This window comes from Arvicanthis niloticus, chromosome 2 (assembly GCF_011762505.2).
Source record: "Arvicanthis niloticus isolate mArvNil1 chromosome 2, mArvNil1.pat.X, whole genome shotgun sequence".
Taxonomy (NCBI): Eukaryota; Metazoa; Chordata; class Mammalia; order Rodentia; family Muridae; genus Arvicanthis; species Arvicanthis niloticus.
The window spans coordinates 2527533-2547779 of record NC_047659.1 but is presented as its reverse complement, the minus strand read 5'-3'; the positions used below and the strand labels follow the sequence as shown (position 1 = coordinate 2547779).

At 41.7% G+C, this 20247-nt stretch overlaps 1 pseudogene; it reads left to right on the top strand.

The window, feature by feature from the left end:
- Positions 1 to 4770: 4770 nt before the first annotated feature.
- Positions 4771 to 12882, top strand: LOC117703535 (uncharacterized; annotated as a pseudogene).
- The last annotated feature ends 7365 nt before the right edge of the window (positions 12883 to 20247 follow it).

Sequence of the window (20247 nt, the reverse complement as noted above, 5' to 3'; positions counted from 1 at the left end):
GCACCATGGGCTACATGGTGAATTCCCAGCCAGCCAGTTCTACACAGTACTTTTTAGGGGGCATGGATGTCATGACCTACTCTGTGGATACCCACTTAATAATGAAAAATGTATCCATACTGTATCCTTTAGGTCATATACTTAGAAACCCCTAAAATATGGTGCACACATTCACATGTTTCTGAACTAGTCATGCAGACCAAATTAATGAGAGTCACAACTGTATTGTTCTAAAGCCTCTTAGGAAAGGAGTATTCATTCTGGGTATATACAAGAAACCAGGAAATCCAGAGCTATCTGCCTCTCATTTCCTTGAAATACAGCCTCCGTAATAACTGTAAACTTGAAATGATTTCCCAGATTGAGACTTCCCAGATTTCCATGTTGAGAAAACCCAGACATGTGGAGACTTGGCTTTATTCTTATCTAATATTAGTGTGGCTACACATTCAGAGCTTTTAGGGTTTTGCTTGGTTTTGGAGGGTTGTTGTTTATTTTCTTTTATTTATATGTAGCTTTCTCTGCTGGATGTCTGTGCACCACACACATGCAATTCCTCCCAAGGCCAGAAGAGGGCATTTCCTTCCACCTAGAGCCAGAGTAATAGGATTGTTAACTGCCCTCTGGGTACTATTGTGGATGGACAAATGCTCTTAATGAAGAGACTTCTCTCCAGTCCCTACATTCGATCTTTGTCCTTCCAGACTTGTGTGGTTTCTCATTGAAAGAGATTACCCCAAACCAGAGATAGAAGTTACTGGAGACCTTTATTTAGGTACAGGTGCCTGAAGATGGCATGCTAGTTTTCTTAGGTCACAAGGCAACCATGCAGTACTCTTCTGGGTTCAAGATTATGCCCTAGAATCACAGATTGTCAGGTTTGGAGGAGATCTGTCACCTCTCATGCCAGATAACCATGCAGATTAGGCATGGAATGCCTAATAATGAAATGCCCAATTAAGTAGGTCCTCTTAGGGGCAGAGGTGGAGGAAGGAAACACCATTTAAAAGTCAGCTGAACAGTGTTGGGATGAAGCTTCAAACTATTGTGCCAGGATGGAGCCTGAAGCAGAGGTCACATGCCTCTAGTGGAGGGCATACCTGTGCAAAGCTCGGAAGGGGGATCGAGCGATGGTTGATGTTGATCTTTAACCACAGTAGACTTCAGAGTGTATTGAGGAAGTATTTCTTCCAGTGGATGCTTCAGTCTTGAGAAGTTCCGCTGGAACAGATCTGATTTCTGAGACTAACAGTGAGTCAGAAACTTGATGTGTAAAGAAAACAATCCCCTGCCTCCCCAACCTGATGCTGTCAAACCATGGCTTTTAATCAGCAACTTGAGAAGTATTGAGGGAAGGGGTTCAATTACTCACTGTTGGTCAACTCTTTCTAAGCTCATGCTGACACAGAGGGGACACCTGTAAACACACAGAAAAACAGTCACCATCACATGATATAAGTCTTTTATCCATCTGTCCATTCTGTGCAAGGAGCCTGGGGCTTACTTACTTGTAGGTCCTCAGCACAGTGCTTGACTCTTGATGAATGCTACCAGCCAGGCAGATTAACCTGGCTCTCACTACTGCCATTTGTGTAGGCGAAAAACAGCTGGACATCTTCTTTCATCTACTAAACTTTCCTGAGTATGCAGTGTGGACTAAGGCCTTTTTTCTTTCTCTTTCAGATAGACATCCCTAGTCTTGAAAGCATTCTGTAAGCCATTCTCAAGGACCAACCTTGTAGCAGCCAAACTGACTACTGACTCTCATTTGGCCTTTGTCTTGTAGCTGTTGTCACAGATGAATGAAGTTACAGGCCTGGAATGTAACTCAGGGGGGTGTTCAGTGTCCAGTGTAGGGGTATACCATGGCTGGGGGGAAGACGGGAGGAGTGGATGGTTCATGGAGCACCCTCATAGAGGCAGAGAGAGTGGGATGGGATAGGGGGGTTGCTAAGGGGAGGCCTAGAAATAGAAAACATTTGAAATGCAAACAAAATATCCAATTTTTAGAAAGAATTAAAAAAATAAACCAGATTCACTTCATACTGACCTTCCAAGTTGGAAATTCCTGCAATAGAGGTCCAGCATCCCATTACCTTTGTCATTGTCAGGATACTAGTGGGAGTAGGTTTGATGGAAATATCCTCTCAAGAATATTCACAGAGTCAATGCTTCTTGTGGAGCATCTGAATGAAGTACCAAGTTCAAGATTAGTTCTGCATGAACTTCCCAAAGACAGTGGAGTGTAGCAAGAAGAAAGTCAAGTAGAAGGCATCCATTTCCATCTCCTTCAGCACCTTTCCTCAGGACAGGGTAACTTGGTTAGGTAGAAGAAGGGAGGTCCTGAGAGTTCTGGCCCTCATCTGCTCAGAGAAGGTGCCAGGTGTATTGGGAAAATGTGGGTGACAGGGGTGTATTGAGCAGCATGTAAAGTGAATAAGTAAAAATATATTAATACAGAAATTATATTACATTCTTTAACAGAATGGGAAAATGTATTGCTCTACTAATTCTAGGGTGGATACACTGGCAAACACTTTAACATCTAGAGTGACTAGATGTTGTACAGCAGGATACCTTTGTCATTTACATATACTGTGTACACAGCAAAGATAAATAAAATGGAGGACTTGCAGCCCAATGGACTCTGCTCACCTTTTCCAGAACTCTTGAGGCCTCTGTTCACCCAGGTCTCAGGGCTCATCCAAAATGCAGTCCAGAACAAGCCCTGGCCAAGTTTTCCTGGGTTCCTGGCAGATGTCTGCCTCAGGCTGCAGAGGCACTAAAGGGCCAGACATGGCCTTCAGAGAGCAGACATTCTTTCAGCCATTCCAGGCGTTCTGCCATCCAAATGCAGACTTATGCAGAGGCCTGTCATCTCAAAAACAATCTCTTAGGTAATCCAAAAATGGGATGTCATCCTATAGTCGTGATGTGTTGGGTAGACCATACAAGTTTACTAACATCTCTATGACTGTTTTCCTGACTTGAAATTGAATTTTGGGATGGATCATCTGTGGAGTGGTTGCTAAGAATAAAATCATTGACTAACATAAATAATACAGCTTTACATAAATGGGTTTAACATTCTAGGTGCCGTGCAATTAGCTGCAGGAATTAAAAACAAAAACCAAACCAAACAACAGGAATACTAACCACAACAATTTTAAATACAAACTGTTGAGTGCTGGGATGAAAGGCATGTATTAACAATGAACAGCTTTGTAGGTATTCATAATATAAAACAAACAGACATACACTGCTATTGCAGTTGTAGCAGTTGCAGCAGAGATTGCTGTGTGATATTGTGTGCTGCTTCCTTTCCCCAGATAGCTCAGGCCTCCAGTCCTGTACCAGGTGTGCTGGACATAAGAGTAGCCTAGTTGACCTGCCTGCTGCCATGGCATGATTCTGCAGCAACCCTTCTTTTGGTAAACAGGAGTCTGAATCCAGTTGGCCCATTGTTGGGGCATCCAGGAACCTTCAGGGCAGGAAACTACCAAGACACCATCAGTGAAATTTCAAAAGAGAAATCACATTGGGAAAACATGTGCCCTAATGGGAAGAAAAGGCCCTCAAACTTCTAATGCATCAACAATCTTCCCCTCTTCTGTTGAGCTTTGCATGGTGATATTATGTGGCTCAAGGTAGTAGTCAAAGGCACATGTCACCCCGCAAAAGCCATACATGACTACACTGTTACATCTGTGAAGTTATGTGGCATTATAGCACAGATTCAGCACATCCAGGATAAGAATGCAGAAGCCACAATGCCAAAGGGATGCCCTCCTGAACTTATGGGCCCATTACAATTGAGGTTCAACCTGACCTCAGGCCATCCCACTCCCTGCCTAGCATCCTGATTCTTATGTGTGATATGAGTACAGTGTCATGTTACAACCCCCAACATCCTCATGCCTGGACTTGGGAATTGAGGAAGACAGTTATTGGAGAAGTGACAGCTATGAGGCTACAATGTAGTAGTGCACCGTCCAGGTTGACCTTTTCTCACTGACGGCCACTTATACAATTGTCTGTTTGTATTTGAGAAAGGAAGGATGTGCACCTTAATACTTTGAAGAAGAAAAAGTTTACAGTTTTACATTTGCCCTGTAGTTGAGCCCCTATGTTCCAAAGAAATGGGAGCTTTCCTTGCAAAAGATAGGATTGTAAACCAGAGATTTTGTGAAACACATGCATGTGTATATGGAAACAATGCCCACTATGAAGGAATGGACATTAAGAAAATACTATCCATGTTTTATACAGTTAAAGGTATAGGAGAAAGATATTGGCCTCTGGGAAACAGGGAAAACCCGGGGAAGTGGCCTGTATTTCACATGAATTGGCTCAGGTGGTATATTTATTATTGAGAACAATTTCCCACATTCATGGTCTCTAGAGATTTGGGTGCTAAAGAATTTTTCTGTACCCATGTCAGGGTCCTAACCAACTCTTTCCATCTGAAGCACTTCACTTGTCATGAAGCAGAGAGAAAACTCTAACTTTGGATGGAGAAGTTGCCAAAGGGTATTCCCTGGGTCATATGGGAGGCTCCAGGAAAGAGCACCCCAGAAACTGCACAATCTGGGGACAGCTATTTAGCAGGTAGGTCATGGCAGTATCCAGTGACATCATCAGGAATGCCTTCCTTGGACATTCTCTTGTATCTAGGAAAGAAGTAGAATATTCTGTGATGTCAACTGTGTTGTGGTGACAACAACTGCCTGTGGGATATTTCTTCAGTGCCTTTTGGGTTCACAAACAGGCATGTTTTCCAGGCTGCTTAGGCTTTTTCGGAAAGAGAATGGTGATCAAGGAGAGACCACTCCCAGTAAGAAAGAAACTGGCCTCCTGTCTTGTAACAAAGGAAGACTGAAATCATTCTGGGGAAGGCACAGTGAGTCCTGGGTAGAGTTGGGGAACTTTCTGGAAGAAATAGGCTTGACCTGGGCCTTCCAGGAGTATGACTTACAAGCTGGAGCCTTGGGATTTCTCAATGGTAGAACAAGAGTCAAGAATTTCTGATTATTAGTTTGACAGAGAGCCAGGTACTGACAAGCCTGCAGCTACTTTTCTGGGAGCTATTTAATTTCGTTTTGAGTGGCAAAGAATGCCATCAGTAGGAACTATGAGATTAACAGTGTGTCTGTTCATGGTAGGAGTTGAAGCCCTTCATCGTCTAGATTACTACAGGTTAAAGGAGTCTCTGAGGACAAGAACAGAGAAGGATGCTACACTGGTCATGTGTGGGGTCTCAGACACTTTGGGTTTCAACACACATGATTAGACCTTGATGGTGCTAAGCAATATGAACTCCAGGATTTACCTGCATCACATCTGATATGAGCTGACAATGATCCCTAAGTCTGTATGTCTGAGGCATATTATGGATTTCAGTGCATAATACTCTCTGTAATAGAGAGTGTGGCATATGTATGATGATGGTGGTTGGGAAGAGGGATATAGCTGAGCAGAACAGCTCAAAGATAGCTTTTCTGCTCCTTCTGGGATTCATCGTGTCTCTAGCTTTTCCTCTCCCTCACCATTCTTTTTGAAACTCAGAATTGTCTCTGCTGCCCCTGGGCCATCCACTCTGCAAATTCATTTGTGTTTATTCATCTCCAGACTCTGCTAGGCAAACATCAATCCAGAATTCCACCATCAGTAACTGGAATAAGATGACGAGATTGGAAGAACTGAAATTGAAGATCAAGAAGATGAGCTTTGAGGAGGAAGAAATTAGTCAAATGCTGAACCTGTACAATTATAATGATTTGAACTACAGGTAGTAATTATGCTCAGTCCCCTGTTGACTGTATTGTACCCTCTCTATTAACCCAAGATTTCCTCTCATCAAAGGAGTGTGTCACCTCTAATCATGCATGTTAGAAAGCCCTGACAGGTGTTGTGAAGTAGGATACTTGACCTTGAGGTACTTGGAGTTTGATTGGTTCTGTCCACAGCTGGAAGGACTTGGTCATATTTGCTGCCTCTCAGTGTGTAAATGAAATGCCTGCAGGTCATCACTGCTTTCCTCTGAGTTTGGTCCTTATACTCTGAGACTATGGCACCTCCCTGGATTTAGCTGGCATTCTAATTGTGTTTGTGGGTGGGTTGGCGTGTATGTGTGTGAATGTAGTTGTGTTTGTGCTGTTCAGGATCTGAGGCTCTGCGACCTTTGATGGGGTTTGAGGATTTGTCAGATGCACAGTTTGCAGGTCAGGATAGTGTTGAGTCAGTAGACAACCAAATTGTTCAACTGGGTACTTTGCTCTTTGTGTTTGCACTGGTGACACATAGGAATCTCCTGGGGAGGAAGTGTTATTAAGCCTCTCCCTGGAAATATTCTTCTTGTCCTCTGAGAATTCATGTAACAATAGAAACCAAGGATTGAGAGGCCTGCCTTAAAAATAAAAGAATAATCATCAGAAAAATCTATTGGGCCCAAGATTGTGGCGGAGACTAGGAGAAACTTCTCACAGAACTAGTGTATTCCTTCAGGCTCACACGAGATGCTCTTGGAGGTCTGCTCCCTCCATTTGGTCCCCTGGCTCTGCTGTCCTGTGCCAAGGATTATAAGTTTAATCAGCACCAATAGGCCCCATGTCCAAAGAGCAAGGATGTGGCATATATTATTGGCTGGGGTAGTCCAGGATACAGCTGTTCTGCACATGACCCTTACAGAAATATTTGCTCTGTGTGCCATGCCCTAACACAGGATGAACACTGAATTCAACATCATTAAAAGAAACCACGAAAAGACCATTATGAATATCCAGAAAATGACAGAGTCAGTAATTGATGCCATGGAGAAATACAAGGACCTCATTGAAGAAAACTATTCCTACAGGTGAGTGACTGACAAAGCTGAGACCCCAGCACTAGACAGGGAATGCTTCTGTCCTTCTAGGACTTTGAACAAAAGTAAGGGCTCTGGTTCTATACTAACTGTTTCTTAAAAGGAACCCTGCCTTGAGGCAAGGGTCATGGATTTGTACCTCTTGCACTCAGGTGTCCTAAGTCTGAAGAGTGTAGAAGTGGATAAGTTTGTAAGACCTTTCAGTCTTTATTCTTCCAAATTCAGGATCCTCTACATAGAAAATATTTTCACCTCGATGGGAATATCAAGCAACACTGAACTTCTATGGCTCTGACAATAGATTTAAAGATCTGGGATCCATGACAAAAATGGAAAGAGTGTATTCCTGTTGGGTCTTCTCTCCTCTGTCAGAGGGGAATTGCCCTCTACCTGCTGATGGTTTTCTAGTACCAGGGACAGATAAGCACCCATGAGGAACATTTCATCTTCCTTGATGGACATAAACCCACTTGCTGTCAGGCCTTACAGAAGTAATTTCAGTCTGGGGGAATGTTGCTGGTCTCTGGATGAGACCTGCCTCTACTTGGTGCTGATATGTATACTGGGGACTCTAGTCTGAGGCTGTCTAGGGACTAGGACACTTGCAGGGATGATGGTACTGGGAGGAGTGACAGGCAAATGGAAGCTGGCTGGGAATCACCATTTTGTTTGTTTGTGGTTCAGCACCAGGCACTGCCAACTCCTTAGAGAATGTTCTCAACTGAAAGACAATGTCAGGATATTGCTGCAGAGCGGGAACAGAAATCTGCTGGTGGAGCAGAGTGAACCACAAGTGTCCTATGGAGAAGATAAGAGTTTCTGTGAGGAGTCCAACAAGAACATCTATGTCCCGGGTGCCAAGCATCAGCAGGTAGGATGAGTCATCAGAGGCAGAGTGTCCTCATGTCTAACCAGAAACATGGATAAACCAGTGTCACTGTCCACCAACTTATCTAGGCCCTCACCTATGTCTCATCCAAGTGATCATTTATGTGATCATTTACAAGGCTTTGTGTGGACATAGCCTTTTTCAAAAACTCCATGTTTAGAAACTAAATGCTCTATAGGTCTTCAACCCTGTCAGAAGTCCAGAATGACTGAGTTAACTGAAATTATGGGAAGACTAAGCATAGCTTCTAAAACTTAGCCAATTTATAGAGACCACTGAACACCTGAAAAGCCCCTATACTATCGAACTTTAGAGCATCAAATCTTCAGCCTTCTGGCCCAGAGTTATCTGACAAACCTTAGTGATGTGGAATTATTAAGGGATGATTACTCTGTCTAGGCAGATATAATCAGTCAACTTCTGCAAGTGTGTCCTTTTCTGGACAGTAATTTGTCTGTAGATGTAAAGAGGCAATTCTTGCCTAGTGGCTGTCACTGCACAACTAGATTAACTCCAAGGATGCTCAATTTCTTCTTAGAATCCACAACAGGAAGCTGTCAGGAGCAGACATGTCTCTAATCAAAATGAACATTAATATAGAAATATTTGTAACGTCAATTCTATGGACTTCTGATGTTTTGAAAACAAACTATCCATGTAAGGTAACCTGGACTGTTGTCTGTTAACTCCTCTCAGCTATTTCTAACTAAAATATGGAAAACACCCTAACATTAAACTCAAACCATGAATTTTCTATAGTCCCTTAACTCATAGGCTAACCGTCCCAAATCAGTTTAAAAAGTTAAAGAAGGACTGGTTCTAAGCCTTGTATTCCTAAATGTGTTATACAGGCACAATGCCCATGACAGTATCAATATTCATCTCACTTTTATATCACTATGAAGCTCATGCCAATGAAATCCTTAAATTTGAAATCAAAGTTTTGTACCACTTAAGAAATTATAACTTCATCTTGATATTAATTATACAGATTGCTACCAATAGGTTATGGCTATGCAGTCAGTCGTAGCTAATCCTCCCTGTTCCAACCAAACCACTACTTTTCCCTAGAGAGGCAGAGCAATATCAACCACCTTATTCCCCAAGCCCAGGGAATAGGGACACTGGCTCTTCTTTAACTTCTTACTTTGAGAGAAAAGATCTGAGTGGATGGTTTTCAGCTGACATTCATTCTAAAGCCAAGAAAAAAGCCAGATTCAAAACTAAGTGTTTTAGTTAGGAGAGATGACAGAGGTTCTGGTTATTCAACAAAATGATGGACTGGGTATTAGGACTATCTTGTACCTCACTGTACAATTAGGAATAATTATGCACTAATTGTATTTTGAGAGAAAAGTTTTATTTTAGCAGGAAGGGTAATATGTAGGAGGAGAAGGGGAAGGAGTACCGAGAGGAAGAGATGGAGTAAGGAGAGGAGAAGATGAAGGAGAGGAGAAGCTAGGTGATGAGAGAGAGAAAGAGAGAGAATGGGGGGCATGGAGTCAGATGTTCACGTGTCTCCACCAGTCAAAGATAGTTCATATATCTAGGTTGGGTATTGGGTTACACTTCTGATTGAACATTACAAAACTTATTAAGCCTTTGATTAACATTTAAAAAATCCTATAAAAGCCAAAAGCAAAAGGGGGCATGGGATAGGGGTTTTCTAGGGAAAGGAAATGGGGAAAGGGGATGGCATCTGAAATGTAAATAAAATATAAAATAAAAAATTTAAAAAATTAAAAAAGGAAAGCAAATGCTCTTGCTCTGCTTGAGTCTGCATTTTTTAAGGGCGATGGGTTGGCTACACACCACACCACTGCATGCCACTAAGTTTGAAGGGTGCTAGGTGGAGCCCTTCTTTAGCATATCACAGGGCTTAGAAAGATGAAGAAAAGACCTGTATCTCATTTGCTTTACAAGGATCATGTGAGATTCCAGGTAGGAGGTAGTTTTCAGGGATGAGAGCATAGTGGAAATGACAAGTAAGTGGATCTCACTGTTGCCTTTGGCAGATGTTGTTCTTCTTCTCCCTCTGCCCTTTTCCCTCTATCTCAGGTTGGTCTCTTCAGGCTTCATAGATCTTGATCCACAGTGACAGGGCCTCAGTAGCAGCTTGTCAGTCTTGTTATCTCTGAGTGCTGCTATAGATGTCATTGTTCCTGGGCCTCACAGTTTGGCCTCACAGTCTAAAGCTGGCTGGATGAGCAGGGATGTGGGAACAGATTCTCACAAGCTGAGGTTTCTTTTGAGAGATTTGAGTCTTCAAAGAAAATTTCTGCATATATACCCACCCCCATTCTGACCATGAAAACTTTTCTTTGGGGCTTTTTATTTCTCTAGGAAGAATAGCAGTGATGTAGATCTCACTTGAAACATCTGCTTTGCCTAGACAAATGACCTTTTCTTCAAACATGACAGATTCCTCATTGTTTTCTGCTCACTTATGATTTTTGGTGTTTGTGTGTGTGTGTGTGTGTGTGTGTGTGTGTGTGTGTGTGTGTGTGTGTTAGTGTGGTGTTAGTGTGTTTCTTCAGACATGCAGCTGTGTGTGTCTTGAGATGCCAAGTTTAATGAGAAAAACACTCTGAGATTTCAGTTTGTTTCCATGAAACATCAAATACAGCAGTCAAATTATTCTGCATCTCCACCTAGCTCTCAAGAGAAACAGGACACAAAATATTCTTGTGAAGTCAGATTTTCAAATGATTAGGGGCAAAACTATTGATTCTCATTGAAGTCCTTTTGACCAAATCAAAGGAATATGGAACATGGAGGTAAGGGAAAGATTGTTGTATAAAATCCATGGGTTTATGTCTCTTTTCTGCTCTTGGTGAATTGTCAAGGCTCACTGGATTGTTAGGTTGCTCACTGTGTCTTCTTAGCATTCCAGGTTGTTTTCCTCATCGCTTGCTACCATTTCCTTTCCAGCTACTTCTGCTCAGTAAAAGTTTGCCTTCAAGTCTGTCTTGGATTTTATTCCTTGAGAGATTGAGTTGCTTGGCGCTGTATCTGCATCTAGCAGAAATCCCAGGGATGTGGTGCAAGAACAGGGGTGTTTCAGGAGCCCCTTGAAGCTCAAGATCTCTAAAGCACTCACTGTGTGTTATCTGTGTAGCATTCTGCAACTACTGGTATTCAAAATAATTTCCTCTCAGTTATAATCAGCCTCAATGGCGGTTGAGAATAATGAGGACCTTCAGACAGGTCTGGTAGTATAAAATCGGGTAGGTCTGTGAGAAGCCTTTTTCAGAAAGTGGAAAAGAAGTCCCCTTTTACCCAGCGAATTAGAACAAGTAGTAGATGTACACAGAGCAAATAGGGCACATCAGAGTTGTAGTGGTCTGCAGAGCAGCCCTGAAGGAGAAACTATCCAGATGTCCATTAGCTAAAGAGTGAAAATGCACCATTTGGTGCAGCCCTTCCATGGACTATTGCTCAGTGTGAGATAATCCAAACAAGCATTTGGCATTTCAACTAGTCAGCCTTATCTTACTCAAAATATCCTTGACACAGTCAAATGATGGGGAAAAGTTTTACATTTTTTCCTAGTTATGGGGAATTCTTATTATTCTGGGCTCATAGCTTTGAACACCAAGTCAGTCAGGCTATGGTAAAGGGAGCTCCTATTGGAAGAAGTTGTTTACTTGGGGACAAGTCTGAAACAGTGAAGAAGAACAAGAAGCTAATATACCACCAACATATGATCCTTAGCTGGGAAACAAGCCTACTCTACACAGCCTTGGAAACTTGCTAAGGCGGATTAAATAATAAGCCAAGAAGCCTGATTCCAAGTTAGGTTTAAGAGAGGAAAGCATATCATTGACTGCATTGTCCATATGCTATGCCACTATGTACCTATCCCATTCAAGATTTGATATTTTTATACCTGAAAAATATACTGGGCAATTTTTATATTAGCCGTAACTGGGAAACTAAACTGATCACTGCAATATACCATGCTCTTATTGTGTGAACACGTATATTTTGTGTGTTTGAGAGTGTGCCCTACAAAACCCATAGACATACAGGTGTATGTTCTGTTTCATCATGACCATCACCTTATAGTTCAGTGGAGTAATTTTCTTTAACACACTCTTGCTGATTATAGGACCAGAGCAGTGCCCATGGATTTCATGGGAGATGGTTTCTCTGGGTATTTTCAGATAAAGGGACTGACAAGTGGAACACAGGCAGGTTCCTGCACTGGAGAAATAATCATAGTCTTCAATTCTTGGTAGGTTTTTTATAAGACATCTACATGGTTTTCTAGGTAACTCTCATGTTTCTTGAACTCAAATTCAGACATTGCTACAATGTTACTACTCAATATAATATACATGGACTACTGGAAAAATATACTTTTTTTACACCAGTAGAGTGTGTAGTTCACAGTTCAGTTTCTAGCAGTTTTTAAAAGCTGAGAAAACGATAAAGCCTGGGTACTCTATGACACTTGGGCATCAAGGAATGGCCTCAGCTGATGGGTCATGCTGGACTGTCCAGCTGAATAGAACTGGTGTTGGAGGGAGAGCTGAACTGACAAATCCTTACCAGGTCTTTGGCCCTTCCTTCCATAGGTCTAAAATGTTCCTGCAGAAACTCAAACATCGTTCAGACCAGGACAAGATCTCCCACCAAGAGAACTGCTGTATGAGGTGCACTGAGTGTGTGCAGCAAATGCACCACTATGGCATCTCATCCCTAATCACCATGACAATCGTGGGCTGCAGTTTCTTCTTTATATTGCTTTCTTTGGCATGAATAGGCCTTAATTTCATCTAGCCACTAGCCCAGCAAGAATACACATTTGGAGAAATTCAGGGGAGTGCTGAGGCACATCAAGAACTGCTGGGCATCAGGGAAGAGTAAGAGTGTACATTTTTCTTGCCCTGATGAAGAATAACTTCATGGATATCTGTCAACAAACTTGCAGACTTTAAGCCAAAAACTGTAACATGTCTTATGCTCAGTCTTGGGAGGACATATCCTTCAAACACAGACTCCAAAAAGAGAAGACCTGCTTACATTTCTCTTGAAAAGATTATTTCCATCAATAACTGCTTTCCTACTATGTTGCCAAGGCCAGCCACAGGCTGTAAGTCTGTGCTGCAAAATGAGCAGCCAAAGAATGCTGCTTCCCACAGTTCTAGAGTTTAGATTTTGGTTTGAGTTTTTCTAACTTTGGTTATTTGTTTTATCTTGTTTTAATTTGAAGTTTGTTATTGATTTATTGTTGTTTTGTTCTTGTAATTGATTTGATATTTTGATAAGCCTATACACTGTACATATTGACTGCTTGGTTTCAGTCACTTTTGAGTAAATTGAATGTAGTCTTATGAATGAAAGAGTGATCTTTTAACTCTTCACTTATAAGAACTTTCTTTATTCAGGTGTGGTGTCACCATGTTGAAATTCCACACCTATTAGACAGAGATGGATGTCTAAATTCTCCCAGTCCTTGGGCTTTTTAATTACTTCCTGATCTGGTCTGTCCAGGTCAGTGAACAGGGTCTATCTAGCAAGAAAGAGAGTGTGTTGGGATGGAGGGGCAAGAGGCACAGAGAATGGAGACAAGATTGAGACTCTGATGAAGTCCCATTTATTGCAAGGAAATTCTGGGTACTTATATCCTTTACCAGGTGGCTTACAGCCATGGACAAGCAGAGGAACACAGCTGAAGGTGCTTTTCATCTGAGCCTTGCAGCTGGGGACAATAAACAGCAAAACAAGATATGTAAGCAAAACAAGATGTTTATCAGAGTGTGCTCAGCTGTTGTAGGCTGTTTGCAAAACAAGTCTCTTGTGTTGGTATATTGCTCAGATGGCTGCAAAGAGGGTAGCCACTTTCTGCTAGTGGTTGGCTCCCAACAACTTTCCAGCCAGACTGAGATACAAAGGTGTTGGGAGCCCACCCCTAGCAGAAAGCAGCTATTCTCTTTGCAGCCATCTTGGGCCATATATATGTAGGTTGATCCTTGTCCACCCTAAATAAAGACTTGTTTTTCTAGGCTGATATTTTTGCAAGCAGCCCACAACCACTGAGCACACTCTGAGAATCATGTTGTTTTCCTCAGACATACCCTGGACTTGTTGTTTAGTGTCCCCAGCTGCTAGGTACTTGTGGTTAAGTGTCTCCAGCTGCACTCCCCTGCTTGTGCTTATATACCCATAATTGTGTTTCAATAAAAGAGACTTGATCAGAAAACTGTCTTGTCTTCATTCTTTGCATCTCTTGCCCCTGAATCCCCACTTTCTTCCTTGTAGAACCCATTGATTGACCCTCATGGCAGGTCACCTGGCAGGCAATATGGGGCAGTGAGAACAAGAGGCTCCTTGAGGGACATTATTGAAAGAAGGGTCTTTGACAGGAAATTCAAAAATGTAACAAAGGTGGTCTCTGCTGGAACCTGCTGCACTGACACTGGTAAGTCATAGTATGAGAATGGGGCAAGAAATAAGTCAGCATGACCTATATGTGGAACAGATGAGAAATGCTTTAAAGGCGAAAGGAGTAAGGGTGAAATTCAGCATTTGTTGTCATTTTTATTTCATTAAAGACATGTCTGTGGATTCCTCAAGAAAGAACTATTGATGAGAAAAGATGGCATAGAGTTGGAGATGCACTTAAAGAATTTTACAGGCCATTTGGGCCTGAGAAGGTCCCAGTTACTGCCTTTACATAATGGAACTTGATAAATGATATGATCTCAAAAAGTGTCTGTCGATAGTGGTGGTTGTTGAAGAGGGTGAAAAAAATTAAAAGACAGTGAAAAGAAAGAAAAAAGAAAGGAAAAAAAAAAGGTTGATTCTTCCAAGGAAGATATAGATTTAATTTCTCTAGATAGTGATGATGGTCAGGGAGGGACCTCTCCAAGGTCATCCAGTAGGCCCCAAAATTTGGATCAGACTTTAGAGACAGAGAATCCAAGGGGGAAGGAAGCCAAACCAAATTGAGTCCCTCAACCCAAAGAGAGAAATGACTTAGCAGTTCAAAGAAAAAAGATAAAATGCATATACCCAAAATTAAAATCCAAAATAAGACCAAAGGATGATAACTATTTGTCTGAGTTAGACTCGGATAAGTTGAACTCAGGTACTGAGTCACCTTCAATGGTGTTCTTATTCTTCCCCACTGCTTCGACCAGCCATGTCTTTTGTGCTTCCACATGAACTTTAAAATTGTTTTCTAATTCTGTGAAGAATCAAAATTGGCACCTTATTCACATTGCATTTTGTTTATAGATTACTTTTCATAGAATGATCATTTTCACAATATTAATCTTACCAATTTCCAGTTGTGGGAGATCATCCTATGTTCTAGTGTGGTCTTCAATTTCTTCAGTGTTTTAGTGTTCATTTCAGATGGGTTTTATGTCCTTGGTTAGGTTTACTTCAAAATAGTCTCTTTCTTATGCTGCTGTGAATGGTTTTGTTTCCTTGATTTTTTTCCTCAGTATATTTACCATTGTTACATATGCTGGCTAGTTTATGGTCAACATGTCATAAGCTAGAATCAGTTGGAAGAAAGACCCTCAATTGAGAAAATGCCTCCACAAAAAGTGGCCGACAGCAAACTCAGACTGTTTCCTGAATAATTATTGATATGGATGGGTCTGGCCCACTGTGTGTGTTGCCAACCCTAGGCATTGTTCTGAGCTGTAAAACAAAGTAGGCTTGATGAGGAGTGAGCCAATAAGCATTGTCTCTCCATAACATCTGCTTCTGTTTCTGCTTCCATGTTTCTGCCTATGTTTAGAACATAGTCTTCATGCTGACTTCCAGGCAAAGGAATGTTGTTGAAGAAGCAGAACCTAAACATAACAAGTGGATCATAACAACCACATAATACAGTATCATGGTTTCAAAGTGAACATCACAGCAAAGTGGTCACCACAGGAGGTCACAACAACATGTGGTCGTAATTATCTTTAGAAGAAACAAAGGCATTTTGCCATTTTGGAACAGGCATAGTACACAGCCCTTTGAGTTACGGTTATTTATTAGGTATAGGAAATTCGAGAAATGTATTTAATCATAAACAGCAACGAACATAATATTTCTTTAGTATAAAATTGTTTTCAAGCCTAAGATGGAGGCAGGCTGGTTTATCAATATTATCTAAATGGCTATTTGTTTTCTAGGAGAGATTTGAAAGGGTGTGATTTCAGATACAAGGAGAGGGAGAGAGGGTCTTAGAAGAGTTGGTGGAGCTGAAAACAATAAGTATTGTATGAAAAAAAACATTTTCAATAAATGGAAACTAGAAAAAGGAAGAAAAAACTGGCTGCATTCTTTCAATTTGAAATTTGAGTGAAGCTAACTTCAAAAGTAAAAGATGAATTAATATGGCAAAAGAAATTCTAAGACTGCATGAAATGATCTGTAGTGCCCACATTTAATGAGGTTTACAGTGAGAATTAGAAGTAAAATATAGAGCAAATAGATGTAGAAAAGTGTGTGAGAAAATCTAAGGATTAAGACAAAGTGGTAATTATTAAAGAAACAAGTGCAGTTAAGAAACCTAACAGCAAAACCCTGAAAGTTTGGAGTGGTGGGTAACTCACTGCACCCCCAACATTAAAATCAGAGGACAATTGGTAGGTGGTTTGCTCTTTCCTTCAACCATGTAGGTATAAGGGAAAAAACTCTAGAGAGTTGGCAAAAACAACTTTACTTGTTGAGCCAACAAACCACCTGATCACCTCAGTCACAGAACTAAAGAAGCTCTGTACCTATACTGAAGTTCATGTGTATATCTGTCCATTACTCATAAAGAGGTGATTCTTTTTACTCTCGGTTTTGACAATACCAGTCTTGAGATGCACAGGATTACTTCCTCCTCAGTCTTAGAAGTCACACTATTTAGGGGAGATTCACCAGAATCAGTTACTCATCTGAATAAACATTTTCTAATATACTGTGGGATCTACTATGGTAAAAGTGCAACATCTATTTGTAGGGGGCAGTTCTGATGTTAAGGTCCTGTTCTCAATTGTTTGTTGACCTGTCAGTAAAAAATGCCATGGGCTAATTGCAGAGCAGATGGTACAGGTCATTGAAGAAATGCGGACCAAGGAAGGGGCATGAGAATTGGAGAAAGAAGAACAACGCAACAGTGTGAGGTATCAAAAAATGGCCACAGAGTCTGCTCCTACAGGCAGGTGGTCAGGGGCATTTAGCAGGGAACAGATGTGACTGAAAGGCTAAAATGTAAGGGAGGTGGAAGAGGTAGAAATAAATTGACAAAGACACCCTTTTCCAGTCTGAAGATAGTAAAACCCCTGGAGACAAGTAGAAAATGAACAACAGTGTGTGTGTGTGTGTGTGTGTGTGTGTGTGTCTGTCTGTCTGTCTGTCTGTCTGTGTTTTAGCCTCAGATTTAAGGGAAGCTGGGAGGGTCCTGGTATCAGAGTCACTTCCCAGAGTAAAAGCAGAAGGTAGAGCAAAGATACAGGCAACATCTACCATCCCTCTCACTTGCTAGCCTTTAATGGAAATATTCACCCCACAGTCCTGTGTCCTCTGCTGCAGGCTCCATCCCTCTGGGCTTGTCGGAAGCTTAATCTAAACATTGTTTTGATGACACTTCAACATGATTTATTTACCACTTCTACCACTCAGAGTGTTCTCAATTCTGCATTTCATCTGATAAAGCCTAATCTGCACTGTCATGCAGGATGAGACATGAAAGATCTGCTCCAACCCTGACAATAAGAGATCCTGAGGCATGATAAAAAAAAAAAAACCACTCTAATACCCTACCTGGACGCCTCAGAGTTTAAACATTGAACATGCCTGCCCCAAGTATGTGAACCTATAGGTCTCAAGAATCTTCTCTCTTTGGTTGGGTGTGATCCAGTGCAGCTGATACAGCACACAAATAAGGAGTAAAGTCCAGGCAGGGGCTAGATAGATGGCTGATTCATTTGATAATTTTTTTTTCAGAGGACCTTAAGAGTGATGATTAACAATCCTCTGTCACTTCAGTTCCAGGTGGAATCCACTGACCTCTTCTGGCCTTGAGAGAATTGCATGCATGTAGTGTACAGACACACAGCAGGTAAACACCCATACATATAAAAGAAATATGCAAAAAACAGAAACAAACACCCTAACCAAATTTAAAAAAAAAAACATCAAATACATTGTCCAGGCCAAGAGAACAAAATTCGTCATCAGTAGAACAACACCACCACCAAAACAAAAACAAACAAACAAACAAAAATCCTAACATCTGCCAGATGATCTTGGAATTCATGGATCTCTACTGTGCAGTTATAAGTGATGGCTACCTTTCAAGGAAACAAGAGGCATATAGCTCTGTGGTTACTAATTTTTTGATACTCCCTTAGTAATTAATTTTATTTCTTGGGATATATTAGAGAAACACTCTATGATTCTCCTCTGTTTTTTCCTCATGAGCATCCAAGGAGTAGTACATTTTAACATAGCTGAATTTATGACAACAAATATACAGCATAGATGTGTTTTTCAGCATGAATTTGGGATCCACCAAAGTGTGTCACACTATCCACATCATAAAACAATTCTTTGTGTAGCTCTGACTGGTTGGGAACCAGTAACGAAGCATAAGCCACATTACACTTGAAGAGGTCCATAATGGTATCTGAATAGATTTTGCTATCAAATTATCTACCTGTTGTTTCACAAAGTTAGTCAGCCTATGTAAGGCCCAGAAACCAAAGGAACAAGTAAAAATATCCAACTAATGGTCTTAAAATGAAAGGAAGTAGGGTATAACAGTCATGAAGGGGGTTGAAAACCAATTCTTGTACGAGCTCTCATCTTTGTCCCTCATGTTCTCTTTAACCATCCCTGTCGTCATCTATGTAAAAGCAACATTCTTCTTTAAGGCTGTACACAGTCTAGACCTGTACACAGTCTTTTCTATTGTAAAGAGTAAATCAAGTCCAATAATGTCCTTTGCATTTTTGGAGGATTACTTCAGACAGCAAATGAGGGATTTCTACAGATTAATGATGTCAATCTCTAGTCTTATTATGAAAGACTCTAATTACAAAACAGTAAAATGGGAAGCCCTTGCTTTCTGTCCTGTGAGAGGGCTGGACCGGAGCCTCTCTGAGTGAGGCACCATAGAGCAGCAGTAGGACCTGGGTCCTACATAATTCCAAAAGTGACATCCTTAGACACCTCTCCATACATAGAGCTGGAAGGGGTGGTGGTCACAGAATCAGGAGCTCCTCTGCCTAGAGTGATAGGGTAGCATTGATGGCCGGAGTTAGAGCAGAGGGAGAGGCACTTGAAGAAGCAGCCAGGAAGGTCACTGCCAGCCTGGGCTCCTGTCCCCATGACCTGAGTGTTTGAGATGCAGCTGTTCCTCTTGCTGCCACTATATGGTAGGCCATTGAGAGGAAGAGTGCTGTGTGAAAGTCCCTGAGCCATGGAGGGACCCTGACCTGGAGATTCTGGAAGAAGCTTGGTCTCTGTAGCCATGGATTCTGAAGACCAGTAGATGGCCAGTTATAAGAAACCAGGTGAGTTGTCCTCGGTGGTCAGTAACAAACCCACTGCTTTCCCACCAGACTACGGAACCATCCTATTGACAATGGGGTGCCTGGACTGTTGCCCCTTGCCCTCTAAGAGCCTCATACTCCCTGTTGAGGAATGAGAGGCTGGTGTTCAGGTTCCTAAGGGTCGTTTAAAAGGATGCCAAAATCCTTGGAGACAACGTTGGTCTCACTTGTGCAGCAGCTGTTGTTGAGCACCCCTTTGTGCCCATATCTCACTCTGGTTCCAAGAGTACCATGTCTGCTTCATGGTTGTTCTGCACATGGGTGGCGCCTCTAAACCAGGTTAGGAAGTTGTACTGAATGAGGGAAGAATGCGAGAAAGGGAATCTGAGGTCATCTATGGCAAGATTGGGAAGGGTTGGCTGGGCTAAATATGAAATTTATTACTTTTAAGTATTGGCAACATGGGTTCTGTTTGTTTATAAAGGTTATTGGGTTGGAAAAACTCACATGTGGGTTTGTGGAGCCTAGGTTTGTAGGATAAGACCATCCTGGGTCCCAACACCCTCCTCCTGTCCTAAGGATTTCAGGCATGACAAGAAAGCTCATGAGAAAACACAGTGGGCCAAGTTGTTGTGTCTGACACCTGGAACAGACAGCATTGCTTTCGTCCAGTTAATAAATGATTTTTACAACAACAAAACCCAAAACAATAAAAATCGTAAAAATGTGGAGAGAGCTCCATGTTCTTCATCTCTATGAGATTTACCCTTGTAGCAGTGACTTGAGACCAGACCAATACAGGAGCTCTGCTGGGAGGTGACGAGAAGATTCAAAGATGTGGTCAGACAGCTTAACCAAAACAGAAGGTTTCAGATTCAGCGAGAGACCTGGCTAAAGGGACTGTGTTGCAGAAGATACAAACCAAACATGTAATCAACTGGCCTCTCAGCAACCCACCAAATACATATTGGCACAGCATGCTATCCCCCTCCCCCAGA